Consider the following 20,083-nt stretch of genomic DNA (forward strand, 5'->3'; position numbering starts at 1 on the left):
GCAGGTACACATCACTGTGGGGCCCAGAGAAGGCTTCTTTAGCCCCGCCAGCCTCCATCAGCTCTGGCTTGCTACTGAGACAGTCTCAGCCCAAACAGGAAATCGTCATTGTGCACAGATGACTGAACCTGGGGAACCAAAATTGCCAAGGCTGATTCAGTTCAGTGAAGACTTTATCCAGCAAATTCAATGTCTGATTGCTGCCAACCAGATGTCTGTCTGTGTGTCTGTGCCATGAATCTGTGAGTTCCCCAAAACAAGGGCCATGCTTTATTTAGCCAGGTATTCAGTGCACTGGCACAAAGCCCACAAGCAATAACTATTTTTAAGTATGAATTAACAAATTAGTCAGAATTGTTGAGAACAGTTGCATCTATACTTGGATAGGAACATTTTATTAAGAGAAGAAAATGTAACCAAATGAAATGTTTATGGTTACTACTGTGAGGGGGTGATTTGCCCAGTGATGTGGTTAAAGTCACAGCATAACCCAAGGAATGGAGAGGGAGAAGAATTAGCTAGAAGTGCTCATAGAAATCGGCCTGGATTGTCAAAACTGGTTGATATTGTGCTTTTGCAAGGTCAGTTTTTCAGAAGTTTAGTCCAGACCACATCTACCAGGCCTGTGCTCATTTCATCACTGACTTCTGCAGCTTGAAGATGTTACGAGAGGAAACATGAAAAACAAAAACTCCAGATCCCACATATTCAGCACGATATTTCACTTCTGTTACAATGTTTCCCATCTTGCTAAAACCCACAGAAATTTTTGTTCCTAGGTGATAATCAATAATCAAATATTTGCACCAATACTTGATTAAATGACATTTCTGGAGGCTCACTGAAATGGAGTAGGATTTGCATGTGAAAAATGGAGATGAGAGAGAGGTAATAAATTCTGACAACAAGTTAAAGAACAGCAAGAAGAGGAGACAAAAATGCAAGAATAAGAGGAAATGAGTCAGATTTTTGAAAATGTTTAGAAAGAGAAAAATGAGAAGGAAATAGATAAAATCATCAAGAGTTTAGAGACAGGTTGTTGGACATCGAGACCAAGCCCCACCCAGTGTGGAGACCCTCCCCACAGACTTGTAAACCCCTTCTGCTCTTTCTGTGCCACTCGTGTGACAGGAGCTCACTACTTCCAAGGCAGCCCAGACCGTCAGACAAGTCCAACTCACGAGGGGAATGTCCTCATATTGAGCAGGTAATGGCCACACCAGAACCCTTGCTCTCAGTTTATCTGTTTGAAGCAACACATATTAACTAATTTGACTTCTCCTATGGACAGAGCACCAGTTATATGGAAAGATGCGTCGTGCACCAGCACCGTCCTCAGGGTATGGAGCGAGTCTTCCTTTCTGTTCCTTACATCCATCCTCATATGAAACGTTTCCCATTCTTCACCCTCCCAGCTCTGATGACTCAGCAAGCAGAGAAGGATGCCCTCAGCCGGCACGTGGGCCAAGGGCACCCCTGCAGATCCGGGCACACCCACTTGGTGCCATGAGACCAATGGCCACGGACTGTTCAGTGACCTCTGGAATTCTGTTGATGTGGCCTAATGTGCACTAAATTTGACTGAACTTACCATAAACTTAGACAAAGGTACTACCATGAAACTGGGACAGATTTTTAGAGAGTTTTCCTTTACAGCTCAAGGTTAAATTTCTATAAAGTTATGAAGTCTTTTATACTCAATCTACTCCTGACTCCTTGGTGCCCCCAAGGTCCTTCTGGCCTGGGAAGCTCCTCGAAGCCCATCTCTCCAACCTGGGACTCCCAGCCAGACCCTGAAGCCAGTCTGCCTGCAAACCTTCACAAGCTTGGGCACCCTGCGTATGTTAGGTGGTAAATGCAAGAGACTGCATTTACCGCCTAAGATATGTTAGCTGGTCTAACACAAAGTCATCATCTAGGCCACGTTACTGAATGCTTGGAGAGCAGGACTCTTTTTTAATGTCAATTAATTAATCAACTTATCGAAACAAGCAACTGGTCATTGATTAAGGCCTTGCTGGGTGCCCACGATGTGTGTTCCCGATGATACGAGGGAACATGACCCATTGCCCCAACCCCAAGGGCCCTGCTTACCTCGGTTCTCAAGCAAAACAGCCCAGGACATGAGTATCCTCCTCAAAAAGCTTTGCAAAAAGAACAGCATCAAAATTAATTTTCAAAGATAGAAATCACTGAAACAAACCTGTTTAAAGCTAGACGTTGAGTCAAATGATTTCTCTGAAGTGGAAGAATTCCAGGAGCCTTATTTTTCCCAGCATCATTTTAAAAATTAACACTCTTTCTCTCCCCACCCCCAAGAAGACCATCGTCAAAGATTTATGTCTATCATATTCAGGAGCAGCTCTGAGTCGGGGTGGATATTTTTTACATAAGTGTAATTATATGTAAGTGCTATAATTTAATTACCACAATTCCCTCCCTATTGATTTCAGATACTCATCTGGAGCCTACAGATATGGTTCTGTGAAGCTGACGGATAGGGTCATCTGTTTGAACGCCCATGGACACTGCAAGAAGGCAGAAACAATCACTCGTTAAAGAATATCAAGGAATTTTGTTCCCAGAGACACGAGGGTAACTATTTTAAATTAAGAGCTGGATTTTCAGGTAAAGAGGACAGAATAAAGCCTGGTCATAGAATGCTCTTCATGTGACATCTAATACACATGGATACAACAGGGCAAAATGCATGTATACAAATCAAATATCAAGAGCACATTGATACAAGAAATTAAAAACTTGGGCAAAATTTGCCACCGGCAATAACTCAAGTCAGTGGGAGAGTGGTAGATAACACACTTAAAATTCAAATCAGTCGGGGAGGGGGCATTTAATTTTATCCCTGCCTGCAAAGGGCAGAACTCAGAATCTGAATTGATTATATCCTAAGATTTCTCAAAACGTCCTATAGTTTGCAGAAGGTGGCCCGACATAAAACCAGGGGAGAAAACACCTCAAGAGAAAGGTCCCTTTGACAATTATGGGACTTTAGCATAAGCAGAAAGGACTTCTGAGCCTTCCATCTTCCATGGCAAGGATGTTTAAAGATAAGTTTTCTGGGTTTGGGATGTGCTCCAAGCTAGGTGGAATGGGGATCTGTATAAGATATTCATTTAATGGACGTAGTGTTGGGTTGATCACCTGTCCCTCAGGATGAGAATTTAAGTTCTATAAGTACAGGATCCTATCTGCCATGTTCATTCCTATATCGCAAAGCCATAATAAAAGGCCTACATAAGGCCAAAATAAAATACAAATATATTAATGAAGATAATCAATTAATTAGTTAGTGAAATCAAAGAAAAGTGTGTAAGACCTATGAGAAGAACCCAGTTGGAGGAAAAAAATCAAGAAATAGCTAGAAATATTTTTATGTGTTTCCCATTATAGAAGTATTTCATAAAAATATTAATTCAATAAAAAGAACCCTCAAAATAAATTGATAAAAGAAAAGATGTGAATGAAGGAATCAAAGTATATCCTATAGTCAATTTGACTGTTTCTGTAACTGGATAATAAACACTATACAACATAATTTTATATTAACAATCTCCTGAGTACAAATTTTATCCAGTCAACAGATGTTGAGACTTTCAGCTGAGTTACAGCAATAAATTCTGGGTGTATGTTTTGGAAGGTTTTCTCAAAAATTGTAACACTTAATTAAACTAGTAAAACTTTCCCTTAAAATTTATGGTTTTATTATTAGATTACTTTGGGGTTTTTAATATTCATTTTTATTAATTTTATCCTGAATTCACACATGAGGCATTCTGGATCAGAGACAGATTTCTGATTAAATGCCTCACAGTAAATAATATGTCCAATGGCTCCTTTTTGCCCCTAGTCCTTTCCCCTAAGGCAATGCAAGGAGAATGAGGGGAATTCTTCCTACACAAATGTCTAGACAGCCCACAGGTGAGTGTGACAGTTGGTTCCATGTGACAACTTGGCTAGACTATAATGCCCAGGTATTCATCAAACACTAATCCAGGCATTCCTGTGAAGTTATTTTGTAGATGTGATTGACATGCACAGGGAACATAACTGTCTAATATACTATATAATTCATTTATTTACTATGTTTATTATTTATAGCCTGTCTTCCCAATTAAAATTTAAGCTCCAGGAGGGTAGAAACTTGTGTCTATAACAGTGCCTGGTGCCTCGTGGGCACACATCATTATTAATTTAAGGTAAATCAGAAGCAAATGGTTTGATTTTTCTCAAAAAAAAAGAAAAAAGATCTTAGCGGTGAGTTATTGGTGATTTAAAAGGGACCAGTTAATATAACCTTCTGTTTTTTTTTTTTGAAGAAAAGCAGCACATTTTTTTTTACTCATAAATTTGTACAACGTAACAGAATTTAGGGCATGTCATTGGCTAATTCTTTTTAAAAAGAAATTTGTATGATTTGTAAATTGTATGTCACCTTTATAAGAACAAGTTTTGACAGTGTCCTCTTTAACTATATTTCAGTGCGTTCTTTCAATGAGTTTTTGTTGTTGTTGTTGTTGTTGTTTTAATTAATTAATTAATTAATTAATTTTTATGGCTGTGTTGGGTCTTCGTTTCTGTGCGAGGGCTTTCTCTAGTTTTGGCAAGCGGGAGCCACTCTTCATCGCGGTGCGCGGGCCTCTCACTATCGCGGCCTCTCTTGTTGCGGAGCACAGGCTCCAGACGTGCAGGCTCAGTAATTGTGGCTCATGGGCCCAGCTGCTTACCATAGCATACCCAGAAATGCAATGCTGTTTCAACATTCAAATATTATAAAATATTTGCAAAATTCAAATATCAATATAATGTACCAGCAGTGTACAATGCATCAACAGAAGAAATACAGCATGATTATCTTACTAGGCACAGAAAGCATTTAACGAAACAAAACTTACAACAAAAACTCTCAGAAAACTAAAAACAGAAGAGAAATTCCTCAGTTTGATAACGAACATCTACACAAAATCTGTAGCAAATTTATTAATTATGGAGACATTTCTTTTCCTCCATGTTTGATATCCAGACAAGGATGCTCAGTGTTACCCCTCTCAAATAATATTACATTGAAGTCCTAACAAGCTCAATGAGGCAAAAGAAAAAAAATTTTTTTGAAGAAAAAAATACCCCTTTGGAAAGGAAGATATAAAGCAAGCCCATCCCTATTCTCAGTTGACCTGGTTGTTTACATTAAATAAATAAAAAATTCTAACAAAACCCAAAAACCTCTTAGAGCTAATATGTGGATATAGACAGGTTGTATAATAGAATACAAGATACAAGGTCAGCATACCAGAATCAATTTTATTTCTATAAACAACCAATGAACAACTAGAAATATTAATTTAGAAGAGTATCATTTACAATATTTCCACTCCAAATGGAATATCTAGTTTATAAGCCTAGCAAAATTATGTATAGGATCTATATTGTGAAAACTAAAAAAAAAAAATGCTGATGAAAAGAATCAAAAGGCATAAAAATGGAGAGACTCTACCACGTTTATACATTGGAAGACAATATAGTCAGAATGCCAATTCTCTGCAAATTGATCCATAGGTTCATTGCAATCACAATCAAAATCCAAGCAGGATTCTTGTAGCTATTTGCAAGCTGGTTCTAATGAGTGGATGGAAGTGTAAAGGGACTAGAATAGCTAAAACAATTTTGAAAAAGAACAAAATGGGAGGCTCAGATTATTAAGGTGTGCTCTAGAGCTAAAATAATCAAAACAGTGTAGAATTGGTCAAAGTGTAGACACAGACCAGTGGAAGAGAATAGAGAGTATAAATAGACCCACTCAAATATGGTCAATTGATTTTTGAAAAGATGGAAAGACATTTATATACAAAGAAAGGAACCGCAACCTAAATCTCATACCTTTACAAATTACCTCAAATGGATCATAGATCTAAATGTAAAACATAAAACAATATAACTTTTATAATAAAACATAGAAGGAACTCTTTATAACTATGGGTTAGGCAAGGGGTTTTAATATGACACTGAAAGCATGATGCATAAAAGAAAATAATTGGATTTCTTTAATATTCAGAATTTAAAACTTTTGCTTTGCAAAGAATGCCATGTAGAGATACTGAGAAGGAAGGCACAGACTGGAGAAATTATTTGCAAGTGACATATTCATTAAAGGACTTGTATCCAGAATCTATCATTAAAACTCAACAATAAGAAAACAAAATCCCAATGAAAACGGCCCAAAGATTTCAACAGAAATTTTACCAAAGAAGATACATAAATTATCAGTAAACACAGATTATCAATGAAAATATTCTCAACATCATTAGTAATTAGGGAAATTCAAATTAAAGCCACAATTGAGAAGCCATTACACACTTATTAGAATGACTAAAATAAAGAGTACAGAAAATAACAAGTGTTGACAAGGACTTACAGCAACCGGTTCTCTCATGCATTGCTCATGTTAATGCCAAATGGTATAGCCATTCCGGAAAAGTTTAATAACTTCTTCTGAAGTTAAACATACATTTACCATATGACCCAGCAATCTCACTTTCAAGAATTATCCTGTAGAAAAGAAAACTTATGTTCACACAAAAACCTGTACACAAATGTTCAGAGCAGAATTGTTCACATGCAACCACATTGAAAATAAAACAAATATGTTTCAATGGGTGAAGAGATAAACCATGAGTACACCTATACAATGGAACACTACTCAGCAATAAAGAGGGCCAACTATTGATACACGCAATAACTTGGATGAATCTCAGATGAATTATGCTGAGTGAAAGAAGCTTATCTTGAAAGGTTACATACGGTATGACTCCATTTAGATGGCATTCTGATAAAGGGAAAAATATAAGGATAAAGAACATATTAAAAGAACATATTCATGGTTGCCAGGACTTAAGGGTGGCAGGATGAGTTGACTGCAAGGAGATAACGTGAGAGAATTCACTGGGGGTTTTGAGTGGCTGTTTCTCCTGTTTTTCGTTGTGGTTACAAGAATCTATGCACATGTTAAAACTTACAGGACTATACACCAATAAAAGTGACTTCATAACAATGTCCTCTTCAATATGCTGCAAATATCTGGAACATACAGTAGCTAGAACAATTTCTTCTAAGTCTAGCTTTGTGTAACAATAATGTCTTTTGGAACTGTTTTTTAAACCCTACTATTAAACATTAATTTTATTTTGTACACAAATGTTTCTTTAGATTTACCCACATGTATCCCTATTTCTTTAGTCATGACTCCTCCTCATTTTTCTTTGGGACCATTTCCTCTCTTCCTCTGATAACGCCTTTTAAATTTTACTTCATGTAGGTTTGTTGGGAGCAGATTCTCTCTTTTGTTCAATTTAAATGGTTCTGCGTCTTTCCTTTTTCTTGAAATTTAGTTTTGGGTTCATAATTCTAGTTTGGACAATTATTTTATCTCAGGAATTTGAAGATAATATTCAAAATTTTTCTGATTTATTTTGTTATTACTGAGAAATGTCCTTTCATTCTGTTCTTTCATATGGAAGTGATTTCTCTTTTCTCTCTGGCTGATTTTTGGATTTTTTTTTCCTTTGAGAATTTTTAGTATTCAACTGTATCGGATGTAGATTTCTTTTTTTAATTTATACTGTTTGTGTACATTGCACTTCTTTTATCAGTGGATTCCTTCCTTTCATCACTTCTGGAAAATATTCATCCATTTTCTTTTCAAATAATACCTCTTCTCCATTATCTCTCTTCTTCCCTCTGAGACTACATTTTAACATTATTCTACCTCATATTTCCTTAACTCTTTCCTATTCCCAATTTCTTTGATCAGTGTGGTGTTTTCTGGGTAACTTCTTCACATCCAGCTTCCAATTCAATAATTCTCTGCATTATTTGTGCCTGTTTAAATCATCTACTGGGTTTTTAATCTCAGTAGTCAAATTTTTCATTTCTAAAAAATCCACTTCATTCTTTTTCAAGAATTCTAGGATATGATATATTGTCTCTGATTCCTTTTTAAAAATTGTCTTTAATTCTACCTTTTATTTCCATAATGATTTCATACTTTTCTATTCCCCACTGATTACTCCAATATCCAAAGTTTCTAGGGGCCTGTTGATTGCTGTTTCTGGGGACTTTCACCAGTGGTAAGATTTTGCATTCATGTTTTATTGCATGTAACTTGTGAAAACCTGAGGCCTAAATTGAAGTTGATTTCTTCTAGAAATTTGTATTTGCTTCTTCTGGGAATCAATAAGTGCCACCAACTTGGGGTCACATTAAACCCCTTGGAGGGTCCTGATTTAGGAGTTAATGTGAGAGTTCCAGGTTTATTCCATCCCCCTGCCCCCCACTTTGCTGTGGTCTCAGAGAATAGATTTTTAACAGCTGATACCACCATTTACCTCTAGAACAAGTCTTGATTGTATATTTATTTAATTCCCAATGATCAGGGTTTTCTATCATTTTAATTTTGTTTTTCATTCCATTTTTCCTTGAAGATGGCCCCCTATTTTCCACTAAGTTTTTCAAAGGATTATAAATCACTTTGCTGTAATTTCTCCAGGATCTCAGATTATCCAGTCAACTACCATTCCATAAGGCTAAGTGCATGTATCATTTTATAAAACAATGTAGACACTTATCTAAAAACAAAATACAATAAACCACAGTAACACAAGTTCAAATTTTGCTTAATAATTTTACCTCTGTTTTCCAAAAGCAAGTCTTACATTATTCTTTAATCCAATAATTGTATTGTACTGGTTTACAAGGATATGCTAGTTTACGTGGATATTGAAAATATGACAAAAGCTCCAAAATATTATCATCCAAAATAAATTTTCATCATCAAAATAATAACCATAACAAGTATCATTGTTGTTATTTTCAAACATTTACTGGGCATTTTTGAAATGGCAACAAGTTATACAGAATTAGATTACACGATTGTTAGGTTTAAGAAGATTATAATTTACATGATAAGAAAAGTCTTCCAGGGAATTGAATGTTTTTCCACTAAGAGAATTTTGTAAAGACCAAAATAAATGGAAATCCAAAGGTGCAATGTCTGGTGAATAGGGCAGATGAATCAGAACTTCCCAGCCAAGCTGTAACAGTTTTTGCCTGGTCATCAAAGGAACATGCAGTTTTGCGTTATCTTGATGGAAGATAATGCGTTTTCTATTGACTAATTCCAGACACTTTTTGTCGAGTGCTGCTTTCAGTTGGTCTAATTGGGAGCAGTACTTGTTGGAATTAATCCTTTGTTTTTCCAGAAGGAGCTCATAATAGAGGACTCCCTTCCAATCCCACCATATACACAACATCACCTTCTTTGGATGAAGACAGGCCTCTGGTGTGGTTGGTGATGGTTCATTTTGCTTGCCCCATGATCTCTTCCGTTCCGCATTATTGTACATTATCCACTTTTCATCGCCCGTCACAATTTGTTTTAGAAATGGAACGTTTTCGTTATGTTTAAGTAGAGAATTGCATGGGGAAATGTGGTCAAGAAAGTATTTTTGGCTTAACTTATGTGTAACCCAAACATCAAAGTGATGAACATAACCAAGCTGGTGCAAATGAGTGTGTCGGCTATCTCCCGTGTGGTATAACGTTGATTGCTCTCTGTTAGTGTCTCGATTTGATCACTATCAACTTCAACTGGTCTACCCGACCGTGGAGCATCGTCCAGCGAGAAATTTCCAGCACGAAACTTCACAGACCACTTTTGACACGTTTGATCAGTCACAGCACCTTCTCCATACACTGCACAAATCTTTTTTTGCGTTTCAGTTGCATTTAAACCTTTCTTGAAATAATAAAGCATAATATGCCAAAAACGTTGCTTTTTTTCTTCCATCTTCAATATTAAAATTGTGACACAAAAATTTACCAATTTTGATAATTTTTTTAAAAATCCCTGCTGATATGACAGCTGTCACATACAATCTAACAAAATTGTTTCAAATGAAGTTAAAGACAACAAAGCGCTACTAGAGCCATCTCATGGAAAAAAATGAATGAACTTCTTGGCCATTTAGTAACACCTTATGTTTATGTGGTGCTTTATGATCTACAGTGAACATTTATTCATTCATCAAGTATATAAGTTAGTAAATTATTAAGTGCTTACTCTTAGGCATTTCCCTCCCTTGGAGATAGCCCAGATGTAAATAAAGGCAAATCCTTATCTTTGAGACACCATCAAGTAGGGGAAGCATATACGTAATAATAAACTGTGGTAGAATATAGTCATGCCATAATGGAGTTGGGTACATACTACATCATATAGCATCATACAGAGGACGGAGGATTTGGAAACATCATGGAGAGTGTTTTGGGAGGACCTTTTAGCTAGATACTGAGGGATTCACATTTTTCCCATTTAACACAGCAACTCTGAAATGAAAAAACTGGAGGTAGGAAAAGTTCCACCAGATGCCCATCATCATACAGACCCTATGCTGATGGCTAGAATGGCAGCATGCCAATCTCCTGACTTTAGGAGCTTTGACTGACCTACTTGATCACAACTCTGTGATTCTGTGAGCCTGTGATTTCATGAATAGCTGTATAAGCCACATAAGCTATAAAGTATAAAGAGCCACTGGGGTTCAGGGAAGAAAAGCCAAATGTCTCAAAGGCATTGCCTGGAAGGACAGGTAAGACATAGATGGGAGGTGAATCAGAGACGTCACTTGAGCAAGCAGGAAGGTGAGTAAAGAACCACAAACACAGCGGGGGCCAGGCATCGAGCTTGTGCTTTCCTGGTCTTGATGTTTGAATAGGGAGGACCTCATGGAATCCAGTAAGGCAACTCATTTGGAAGATCGCTTCATTAGAATATCCTGGCAAGAACCCCTAAAATGAAATTTTAGATTAAATAGCCAATCCAAATTGCTGTTTAGCCTCGGGAACTGTGCTATGCAGGTGCTTTTATATTATGTGTAGTTTTCTTTCAACAGGCAGAAATTTTTTAAAGTGGAGATGTTTTTATTCTTCCATCTACCTGCCTCACCCCAACCTTCTATTTTCATGTGAGTCTTCAAAGCAGGTTTCAGGTGGCAAAAATCATTGTCTTACTTTATTTTAAAAAATTGCATTCTGTCCTTCTGAGTATAACGATGTGATAAAGCTGAAATCGAATGACACCATCGGATGGGCTTTTGTCACTAATGCAGTGGGAAATGACTGGAAAAAATAAGCACCGTCAAAGACAGATGCATTCATGTTTTGAGGCAATAAAGGGTAACCGGATATGGACACTCATAATAAAACCTGAGGGAATCCCAGCAATCTGGTCCTTTTCTTCTACCAAGGAATCACTTGAGTTCTTGTTTGTTATTTGACGATATGTGTGTGTGTTTTTTTTTTCTCCCTTCAATTTGATTTGGTTGTAGCTGCTGCAGTCTTTTACCATGTGAATCGTAGGTATTTCAGGAAATGACTCACATCGGTATTATATTTATTACCTCATAATATGGCTGTTGAAGTTCTGATGTGCACACTCTAAAAAGCTCACTGGGAAGATTTCTGGCTGTTCTAGAAATCTGAGTGGACCAAAAGCTATCCACAGGAACCTGACAATATAAGGCTCCAAGACATAGGAGGCAACAGATGTCTTCTTATTTTATGAACTTCCTTCTTTAGCCTCTTAAGTGATGTTCAGAATGCTTTTACAAAGTGATGTGTTGGTTAGAAACTTCATCTAGCCTGGCGGGGTCATTGCCTTGGAGACCACTGTACGTGGGGTTTGCATCCACCGGAGGCAATGATGTGGTCTCCTGAGAAGCTGAGAATTTTCAGGCTATCACTCTGACTAGCTGCTAGAGGCATCAGCTGGTTACTATAATTGCCCCTGCAACTCTAAAATGAATATATATTTCTTGTGACAGGGAAAGTGCAGGGATATGTGCGTATGGAAACTTAAGACTCCTACAGTGCCATGGAGATCACATTAAAATAGTAAAGTGAAAACCTGTGGCAGTTGTGCTTCATTAGCTAAACATTGATTTAGAAAATACTGTGGAATAGACAGATTTTTAGGTAGGCTGCTAGAAATGGTTGGTAGAGATAACTCTTCCACTTGGTTAAAAGTGAGATTTAAAAATGAAGGAAATTTTAAGGTGATTCTACCTCTAAATATTAAGGTAAATGATAGCTCACCTTGAACAGCCGGTAATTATGGTAGTTGGGTTTTTAAAAAAATTCTTTAGCTCTATACTTTGCTGAATGAGAGGAGAAACTCATGGGAACCACAGTAGAGGGCCATTTTCAGTACTGTAACCCAAATAGGAGTCTAGGGCCCCCATGAACATGCAGTCCTGAGAAATTTCAGGCGAGCTATTTTATCACTTGTTATTTATTTCCATTAACTTCCCAGCACACTGTTTAACCTTGGCCTTCTTTTCCTTCTGTTTTTTTTTTTTTTTTTTTCCCTTCTGTTTTTAAAGAAGAGTTTCTGTCTTCCCAAGAAGAGCTGGGACTAAAAGTTCTTAGTAGAGACAGTTTAAAGATCTCCTGGCTTCAAACACCAGCTGTATGTGCATTGAATTATGAATTCCAGAATTAACTAACTCCAGAACTGGCTGGTTGACTAAGTAGCCTCTGGATCCTCCAAGTACTCCCTGGAGCCCAAATGCTTCCAGAAATAGGCGTTGTGTCAGTATCCGGGGCAGGTGTGTGCCATTCTTCTGCCATTTTGACAGTCTTGTTTATTTCATATCATCCAGACACCTGATCTTCACCCTAAGTTGTCCTTGCAATTTGGAAATCAAAAAAAGCTATTTACCATACAAAGCAGTAAGAAGTTACTGGTTTAAACTGTAACAGCCACCAACAAATTATTTTTAAAGCTATGCACACATCATTGTTATTCAGTTTCTCATTCTAAATAACTCAGATTTTCCCCTTAGGAATCATAAAAAATACCCTCTGTGTTTGAAGTTTTCTTATATCTCAATTATGGCAAGATTCATATTTCCTTTCCTTTGTAAAGACTTAATGATTAAAAACTTTAAGAGGAAAATGTGTTTTTAAAAACAAAAGAAAACAACATTTAAAACTATATTTCCCTATGAAAATTCATGAAGATTGTTTTCTCTTTTAATTCATTTCCCAAGTCTTTTGACAATGATTTCAGCAATGTTCCTGCCTTCTCTTCCCTTCAATCCAGAAAAATAACCCCAGAACAAGGACATTACTTTGCAACCAGTATTTGGGGTGCCTCTTTTAAATTATGTTTCTTTTTATTTTGAAAGTAATATATGTACCTAATAAAAAATAATGCCAACAATACATTAAGTAATTAAAAAATAAGCATCTCATTTTCTATTTCCAATTCCCATTCAAAAAATATCATCTTCAGTTATTCTGGTGGTTAACACCATAATTTAAATTAGATGTTGCACAGACTGAACATTTGTGTCCCCTCAAAATTCATACACTGAATCCCTAACCCCCAATGTGAGTATTTGGAGGTAGGACCCAGCAAGTCCAAGCCGCCTTTAATTTCTTCACCTCCAAAGCTGGCGGACTGTCCCATTACATTTTTATTAAGTTATTATAATATTTACATTCTTCCGATCTGTCCATGAATTCTTTTAAAAAATTAAAAAGACAATAACAAACCTCACAGTTAGGACTGTATCATTTTGTTTATTTCAAAACCAAATAGTTTGGACTGATGGGAAAAAAATGTGAACCTAGTTCATGAAATCTGTGCCCCTTGAAAGAGAATGTTTAAAACATCAAGGTCAAATTGATTTCTGTTCCTACATGTCATTAGTTGTTTAAAGGTATGCCATATTTTACTTTATGGAAAGTACCTTTAAGGCACTCAATACATGTCAGTACTGTTCTAAGAAGTGTACATGTATTAACTCATGAAGGGTTGTTATTAACCCTGTATTACAGATGAAAAACAAACAAAAAAACCAAGACAGAAAAGATAAGTAATTTATCCTAGATCACATAGCTAACCATTAGACTAGAATTTATACATAAGCAGGCTGGCCTCAAAAGGTGGTTCTTTTAACCATCATGCTAATATCAGGGCCATTCTTTCTCCTATGGCTTTGTGCAGAGCTTCAAATAGTTTTACATTTCTCTTGTTCACAAAAGAAAAACAAGCATTCTCTAACTACTTAATTATGACTTTCCCGATTCTTAATTGGAATAATTAGATTTATGGAATCGATTTATCCCTTAAAGGCATTCTTGTCAAAGCCCTGTGACTTACTGAAAGGTATCCAAGGGAAAGTAGAATTAAACCTCAAATCTCTGAAAAACTGATGTACAGCGATCCCAGAAAGCGTTTAGACCAAGGATTTCTTAGGACTCCCAAAACATAAGCCATGAGGGGTAAGAGAGATAAATTTTGACACATCAAAGGGAAATGTTCTTTTCAAGGAAGGATACTATACTGGGTGTCTTTCATGTCCCTTGGGATCCAGGCTCCACTCCGTCCAGCTGTGTGCCCCCTGAGCCTGACCCTAAAGCACGACATCGACAAGTTCTTAGTCCTCTACCAACCAGCTGGGTTCACTCATGGGGAGGCGCCCACAGGAAGGGGGAAGGGAAATCACAGTGAGGTGTGGTGTTCCTGCCTCTTGTCCTCTCTCATGGACCACAGGTTGGGTGTGTCAAATGCAGAATAAGAAGTAGACATCGTTTTGCATTGACCCTTCTCCAAGCTACAATTCAAAGATCTTTTAAAAATTGTAGCTTCTGAATGTTGCAAGGAGTTTGAGATACCTAAACCTTGTACGTGTAAAACTATACATTCACTCTCCTCACAGGTATTCAAGTGGGTAATGTGTCTTCTCTTTACTACTGTCATCCAATTGGAAACAGACAACAGAGGCTGTAACTGTAAGGGATGAGGATGCAATGGTGACTGGGAGGGACAGTCACAGACACTTCATGAACTAGTCATGAAATATGTGTAAGTGTCCTGACATCAGCTAATTAGTGATTCCTCTGGTTCATTGCATTCAACTTTTTAAATCAGAAATGATCATTATTATTTTTCTCTTTTACCAAAATCTACAAATAGGTTAAGTTTTGTCTATAGCAAACAGTACAGATCACGTTAATCATTTTAAAAACAAATGTACTGAGTTATAATTCACAAAAGTAAAATTCTCCTTTAGTGTACAGCTTTATTAGTGTTTTAAAAATGCAAGTAGCCGCATAACCACTACCACAATCAATGTACAAAACATTTCCTTGACTCCTAAAAGTTTCCTTGTGTCCCTTTGCAGTAACCCCTCACCCCAGCCCCAAACCTTGGGAAACACTGGTCTATTTCTATAATTTATCTTCTCCAGAACATTATATAATATGCAGCTTTTTGGGGTCTGGCTTCTTCCACTTAGCGAATGTATTTAAGATTCATCCATATTGTGTGTATCAGTAGTTTCTTCTTATTTGCCACTGAATAGTATTTCATTGTATGGACGTTCCACAGTTTGGTTATCCACTCACCAATTAAAAGATATTTGGATTGTTTCCAGTTCAAGTCATCATGAATCATTCTGCTCTAGACATTTATGTACAGGTATTTGTACATGTCTTCTTAATTTTGCTGTGACCATGAAACTGTTCTAAATAAAACAAAACATCAAACATATTTTGTGGTTGCGTATATATATATATATATATATATATATATATATATATAGTATACGTTTCACATGAACTGTAAAAAACATAACAGTATCTTTCTAATTTCTTCCTACAGTTTTTTGTGTTACTGTTGCCATACATTTGCTTTTATATCTGCTATAAATCCAGAATGCATTGCTAGCATTTTTGCATGAAATAGTGATTATTTAGAGAGATTAAAAATTAGAAAACTTCCTTTTAATCATGTGCAGAGTTCTTGTCTAAGTTCTGGACTGCTATCCTAGTTTTTCTCCCTGATGATCTGCTGCTGTTGAATTCTCTCAGCTTTTGTTTCCCTTTAAGAGTCTTTATTCTGACCTCATTTTTGATAGATATTTTGGCTAGGTATGGAATTCCAGATTTATGGTTTCCATTTTTACCAGTGCTTTAAGATGGCATCCTGTTGCCCTCTGGCTTGCATGCTTCTTTCCCAGCCCTGGTCTTTAGCAGGCTCTGTGTGCCTGAGTCTCAGGGCTGGGGCTTCCCACAGAGTCTGACCTTCCTTCTCTTGCAGCTGATTGCTGTCTTGTGCCTTTGGTGGCTCTTGTTTAAGAAAGAGTTTCTGCCTTTTTCCTGGTGTAGTTTATTGGGTCATGGGCCTAGCAGTTTCCAGGTAGAAGGTGTTTCCTCTTATTCCCCACCTGGCCGCAGTGAGTCTGCCTATGCCAGTGGATGGCGGCATGCTTTCTGCCTCTCCTCCAGAAGGAGACCCTCATTGCATAAGGAGGAAGCATCAGGTAGGGCTCCATGCCCATCCCACGGCAGTGGCCGTCCTCCTCTCCAGGCCTGCATCATGGTCGAGTCATTCTTTGCTCTCCCACTCTACCCAGGACCTCTCATCAGCATCTGTTGGACATCTGAGAAAAGAAGCTCGTAAATGGACACAAACCTTCCAGCATCTGACACTTCCAGGATGTCTACTCTCTCACACCTAAAAGTTTGAAATGCTTTAAATTTTTAACCGAGTTCTTCTTACCCACTTGTGTGGTGCCTGGGATCTCCTGTTCCTTGCCTCTGCCATAGGTGATGGGTGAGCACACACGTCTGCCCTCCTGCCGCCCCTCCCGGTGAGGGGGTGGGGGAATGACTGTCTTTCCTTTGGTTTAAGGTTACTTGTTTTCCTTGTGACATAACCTCTCTGATGGTTTCAACAAAACATAATGATTTTATAGTTTATCCACATCTCTCTTGTTGTTAGGGTTCCAGCTTTCTATATTCTAAAGTGAAAGCAGAACTGGGTAAGTCTCACCACCCACCTGTATTCCTCCATAATCCATTCTTTTTACTTCTTTATTAGAATATGACATAATACAGCAAAGTGTGCTAATTTAAATGTACAGCTTGATGAACTTTATTCATATATACATACATCTCTGTAACCCCATTGATATTAAGGTATAGAACATTCCAGCACCCTAGAATTCCCCTTACTGCCCTTTCCCAGTCAATAGCACACAGAGAGGGGACTTTCCTGGTGGCGCAGTTGTTAAGAATCTGCCTGCCAGTGCAGGGGACACGGGTTCGATCCTTGGTCCAGGAAGATCCCACATGCTGCGGAGCAACTAAGCCCGTGTGCCACAGCCACTGAGCCTGTGTGCCACAACTACTAAAACCTGTGCGCCTAGAGCCCTGTGTTCCACAACAAAGAGAAACCACGACAATGAGAAGCCCGCGCACCGCAAGGAAGAGTAACCACCGCCCGCCACTACTGGAGAAAGCCCGTGCGCAGCAACAAAGACCCAATGCAGCCATAAATAAATAAATAAAATAGCACACACAGAGAACCACTATTCAGATTTCTAACGTCATAGGTTGGTTTTGTCTGTTACTAAATCCCATATAAATGACCTCATACAGTTTATACGCTTTCATATCTACCGAACTTGAGTCTGTGATATTTACCTGTGCTGTTGCAGATAGCAGTAGTTTTTTTTCTTTTTTTAATTGTTGTGTAGTATTTCCTTGTATAAATATATCATGACTTATTTATCTATTCTTCAGTTGTTAGAACTTCGGCTTGTTTTTATTTTCTAATTTCTATGAACAGAGCTGTTGGGAAGACTCTTAGGCATGTCTTGGCTATGGACCCAGGAGTGGACTTCCTGGGTCAGAGTGTAGGCACGTTTAGTTTTAGTTTGCACTGCCTAACAGTTTTCCAAAGATTTTGTAGCCTTATGTACCCACATCAGAAACATACGAGAGCCCCACTTGTTCCACATACTCACCAACAATTGGCAGCATAGAAGCATCTCACTGTGGTTTTAATTTGCATTTTCAAGATGACAAATGGTGGTGAATGCCTTTTTGTAGGCTCACTGAGATATTGTTATTGTGAAGCGCCTTTGTTGAATTGATGTATTACAAATATATTCCCCCGGTGTGAGGCTTGACTTCTGAGTCTAATACTGGTGTCTTTTGTTAAACAGGACAACGTCAGCGAAGTGCAATTTATCAATATTTTTAATAGTTAATGATTTTTGTATTCTATCTAAGAGATTTTGTTCCCTACCTCAAAGTAATGAAAATATTCTTCTGTGCTTTCTTCTACAAGTTGCATTTTTATTCCTCAAACATTTAATTCTGTAAACTATCTTAAATGACATTTGCAATAGCTTGCTCATTTTTATTCCGATTTACTTCCTTGAGGGGTTAGGAGAACGGTGGTGTTTACTACAAGTGTCCCCTGAATTGCAGAAAGCATCATTTTCCTGCAAAGGCATTTGTCACATGATTGGTCATACAGGTTACAACAGAAAAGTTGACTTCTGTTCTAGAAAACATGGAAATTGCATTGCTTCACTCAATTACCATTTTTTTTCTTTTAGAGTATAAGCTTAATTTCTAATTCACTTCATACTCAATTGCTTTTAGAAGCCATTTTTCCTCTTTCAAATTATTGCAAACTATTGGTGAACCTAACATGACTAAATTTCTGATTCAGATGGAAAATTAGTTCGAAACATCTGTAAGATTTAAATATATGATATTTGATACCAAACATCTGAATGACTCAATTGTTTGCTTTCCTCGTAGTTATTTGGTGTATCTTAGTTGAACAACAAAGAATATGTAATCCATTGATACACTATAGCTGGTAAAAAAGAGGAAAAGCCAACTGTAATTTAGATTGCATAAATGGGATAGAGTAAAAAGATCATGGGAAGGAAATTCAGCATGCTTCCTTAGGCTGAGCTGATCACCTTAGAACATTGTGTTCTATCTAGAAATCTCATTTTACAAAGGATCTTGTCAGACAGAAGTGAATATTTATGATGCTGGTGAGACGAATAGAGAGATTTAGACATGAAGATGTTTAGCCCGGAGTCGAGAGGCTTAAAAGAACACATGATAGAAGTCTTCATACGGTCCACCCTTAGCAGGTCTCATGTTCCCAGGAGGAAAGGCTCTCCCCCATGGAAGGGTCCCTCTGAGTAGGGGTCTCTCACCAAGAAGTTTCAAGCATGGGGTGTGTGAGTCTTTAAAGGGTGTTGGTGAAAGGCTTTCTGTGGGTGAAGTTCTTCTTTTCTTCCCCCAGAGCTGAGACAAAGACGCAAAGAAAATATCTAAGATTCATTTCTCAAAGGAGGGCAGGAACTATATAAGACACCTGGGGATGGGCAGGAGCAAAGAGCAAGAGAGCAGCGGTCCATTCAGACAGGAGGTGGGGGAGGCACTGCCTGGAGGGAGGCCCGCGGGGGAGGGAGCCTCTCCTTCCTCAGAGGAGGAAGCTCTGAGATCCAGAGGGCAGGGTCCAGAGTCCGGCTTCCTGGTCAACTTCAATCAACACCAGGACTCTGGGACGTTCACAAACCCATCTGCCTATGAGCAGGGCCACTTACCCTCTGTGTGGGAACTGGGTACCAAGGGGGAACCTTGGCTGAGCAGGGAAATGAGATCAGAACTGGAGAAACACTGGCATTGGGTGGGAGGAGTGTTGGATGACAATTATTGTGCCAGGCTCTCAACAGAGGATGTAGTTCTTTAAAGGCATAGACTGAAATTCTGCCCGAAACTGGAATGAACATGGCACTGCAGTTAGACCCCACTAGACCCTCCACTGCTTGCTCTGAGAGGACCAGGTCTTCTCTGGGGCGAGAGGCACGTGCGACTCCGAGCTGCCTGCCAGGTGCTGGAAGACAGCCACGCAAGGCAGTGTGCTCCGAGAAACGGAGCCTTATTCTTCATTTGGAGAACTGTGCTTTGGGCTCTGTCAGATGAAGCAACTTGAGAATGTGGATGGAAATATCCCTGAGAGCTGATCTGAACTCCACCAGATTTCAAGCTCCAAGAGGAGTGTTTGTTCCGCTTACAAAAAATCTCCAAGTTATGTGCTTAGCAATTAATTTTTGCTAGTAAGAGTGGTGTATGTGCTTTTTTTCCCTGACGCCTTTGCATAACCCCTGTGTACTTCCAAGAG

The 20,083-nt window shown here is 38.1% G+C and overlaps 1 long non-coding RNA gene across 4 annotated transcripts in view; it reads right to left on the minus strand.

Annotated features, from left to right (window-relative positions):
• Positions 1-20,083, minus strand: part of LOC309610775 — a 50,839-nt gene that overhangs the window by 9,202 nt on the left and 21,554 nt on the right. For 2 of the 4 annotated variants that reach the window (XR_014234158.1, XR_014234160.1), the window contains one exon: positions 2,095-2,528. This is a non-coding gene — a long non-coding RNA (uncharacterized lncRNA). Of the gene's footprint in view, positions 1-2,094; positions 2,529-15,673; positions 19,204-20,083 lie in introns of those variants that run through there. The other 2 variants (XR_014234159.1, XR_014234161.1) reach the window with 2 other exon arrangements.

This window comes from Balaenoptera borealis (assembly GCF_965194805.1).
Source record: "Balaenoptera borealis genome assembly, chromosome: 14".
In the NCBI taxonomy this organism is placed as follows: domain Eukaryota; kingdom Metazoa; phylum Chordata; class Mammalia; order Artiodactyla; family Balaenopteridae; genus Balaenoptera; species Balaenoptera borealis.